The sequence below is a fragment of the Grammomys surdaster genome, unplaced genomic scaffold (genome assembly GCF_004785775.1).
Source record: "Grammomys surdaster isolate TR1022 unplaced genomic scaffold, NIH_TR_1.0 198, whole genome shotgun sequence".
NCBI classification, from domain to species: Eukaryota; Metazoa; Chordata; class Mammalia; order Rodentia; family Muridae; genus Grammomys; species Grammomys surdaster.
In genome coordinates this window covers 4,969,521-4,972,598 of record NW_021604643.1, presented here as the reverse complement: position 1 = coordinate 4,972,598, position 3,078 = coordinate 4,969,521, and the positions used below count along the sequence as shown (strand labels likewise).

At 44.0% G+C, this 3,078-nt stretch overlaps 1 pseudogene; it reads left to right on the top strand.

The window, feature by feature from the left end:
- The first annotated feature begins 1,725 nt into the window (after positions 1-1,725).
- LOC114623406 lies at positions 1,726-2,316 on the top strand (annotated as a pseudogene).
- The last annotated feature ends 762 nt before the right edge of the window (positions 2,317-3,078 follow it).

The window sequence follows — 3,078 nt, the reverse complement described above, 5'->3', positions numbered from 1 at the left end:
GACAGACAGACGGACAGACAGACAGACAGATAGACAGACACAGGGAGAAAAAAGGAGATGCAGGAGAGTTTCCAGAGACATGGAGATGAACAGATGGACCATAGTAAAGCAGAAAGGTAGAGCTAGCTATGTGGTGGGACATAAGTGCTAGGATTAGTCGGTTTAGTTTAAAGTAGCTGGGAGACTGGCCTAGCCAAAAGGCCTAAGCTTTAAAATATTAAAAAGCCTCAGTGTCATTATTTATATCACGGACAGATCCAAGATAGTCCTCTATACCTTCTCCCCCATCCCACCTAGATTATATTTGCAGCAACTTTTGTTAATTCCTCAGGCCTTTCCTTTCACAATTGGGAAGTTTAGCTGAATAGTGCATCCTTCCCTTTATTCCACTGCAGACTTGGCCCCTCCTTAATGTTGCTAATCTCCATAAGATTTGCAGCCTGTCTTTCAGTGAAAACATTAGTTGTAACATTAACCTTGGGGATACCCTTTTACTCCTCCAAATACATAGCTTGTATTTCTCTCTGCAGCCCTTTTTCTTTTTCATGGAAGACCTGTATAATAGTGATTGCTAATAACCATGAAACAAAGTCAATATTAGGCTGTCTTAAACCTCCTCTGCCAAAGCAATTAGTTCATTACTTTTTAATTTAGCCTCAGGCAAACTCTTAGGACAAGGACAAAAAACAGCCACACCCTGTCCAGCACTTTGCAAGTAGAAGTACAAGAATTACAACTTGAGGCCAGCCTCATCTGTATATTGACACTCTGTTCAAAAAAAAAATAAAAAACCAAGACTATAAATTAAATACAAGTTCTAGAACCAACACTAGACAGCATTTTTCTCTATAGTTATACATGGTGGGGACACATGAAGAAGGCATCATTAGGTGATTCTCTCTGCTCTGCATGTGAGCCTCAGTAAGCTCATGAATGACTACCTCCTTGGTCACTGGATCTGTCCTCAGTGTGAATCACAGACATAGCAAACACATATCTGTGAGATGTCTTTATGGTATAGCACATTACTCTAAACTATTTTTTAGAAGCAGTGCTTTATAAAATAACAATAAGAAATGCAGAGATCATGCATTAACATTATCAAGTATTACATACTATATACAATTGTGTACTGTTCTTTTATGTGGCTATTGGTACCATAGGTTTGGTTGTACCATCACCCTAACCACAAAAGACTACAAAGCAAAACAGCTAAAATAGGACTTTCTTTTTTATTGTATGCATTATTTACATTTCATATGTTGTCCCCTTACCCCATCCCCGACCCACCCAGGAACCCCCTATCGCCTCACCCATTCCTCCTGCTTCTCTGAGGATGTACCCCTACCTACCCCCCCCCACTCCCACCTCCCCACCCTCAAATTCCCACCCCCACCCCCCGGGGCATCCAGCCTTCATGAGGCCAAGGATCTCTTCTCCCACTTATGCCCAGCAGGGCCCTCCGCTCTTACGTATACAGCTGAAGCCATGGATCCCTCCCTAAGTGCTCCCAGGCTGGTGGTTTAGACCCTAGGAACTGTGGTTGGTTGGTATTGTTGCTCTCCTCATGGGACCACAAACCCTTTCAGCTCCAATGGTATTCACTCTAACTCCTCCATTGGGAACCCCAGGATCAGTTCAATGGCTAGCTGTGAGCATCTGCCTCTGAATATGTCAGACTCTTGCAGACCTCTGAGGAGACATCTATATCAGGCTCTTGTCAGCATGCGCTTCTGGGCTGACCACCAGCCCCTCACAGAGGCCTCTTATGTCAACCTGCCCACCATTGCTCTGTGTAACACAGACTCTCCCCTGTGCTATGTGGACATTGCCATCCCGTGCAACAACAAGGGAGTTCATTTAGTGGGTCTGATGTGGTGGATGCTGGCCCGGGAAGTACTCTGCATGCGAGGTACTATCTCCTGTGAGCACCCATGGGAGGTTATGCCTGATCTTTACTTCTATAGAGACCCAGAGGAGATTCAGAAGGAGGAACAGGCTGCTACTGAGAAGGCTGTGACCAAGGAGGAATTCCAGGGTGAATGGACCGCACCAACTTCTCAGTTCACTGCTGCTCAGCCTGAGGTGGCCGACTGGTCTGAGGGTGTGCAGGTACCCTCTGTGCCCATCCAGCAGTTCCCCACGGAGGACTGGAGTGGGCAGATAGCCACTGAGGACTGGTCAGCAGCTCCCACAGCACAGGCCACAGCACAGGGTTGGAGCCACCACTGAGTGGTCCTGAGCTGCTCTGCAGACACCTGAGCAAAGGGAAAAAAGGTGGAAGGAAAATAAAGTTCCCAAAAGCTGAAAAAAAAACTTAAAATAGGACTTTTTAGATCAACTATAATCTGCCATTATCCAATAAGAGATCCATCAGTGATAGAAACATCAATAGACATCTTTCATCTCACAACTGAACTTCACACTCATAAACATAACTTCCTACTTCATACCTTCACTTGAAGAACTTTAAGCTGATGTAGAAGAATAGGGCACTTCATTTTCCATACCAATGAATTTACCATGTCCTCAAAATGTCACATTTGGCTAAGCACAAAAACTAATTTTCATCATGATTTTCCCCCCACCCCTATATCCAGTTCATCTGTAAGTCCTATTTGCTCCACCCCCAGAATCCATCAAATTTTCTCTGTCACTTTCCAGCCCTGATCCTATACATTAGAGCAGGTCATATCCCACCAGATAGAGCACCCATACACACAAAATAGATAATAAATTTTAAAATAGACAAATGAAAATTAAAATCCAAGAAGTAAACTAGGCTTTGGTGCAGAGTAAGTTCCCCTCTAATCCCTATGCAGCTCTCAGCAGCTTTGCCAAGACAACCATTCATTTGCGTCCTTCCAGAAACAGTCAATGCATCAAATGAACTCTCACATGTTTTCCCATGAATGGACCCTCCTTCTTTTCTGCCAGTGTACACTAGTTCTGCACTTTTCTTCTGATATTAGTCTGCGATTACTTTTCTCAGATGGCCCTAGCTGGATGGAATCTCTCCTATCGACTCCATTGTTCTTACTTCCCTTTTGCAAAGTTCCAAGTTGTATTTATAATTTC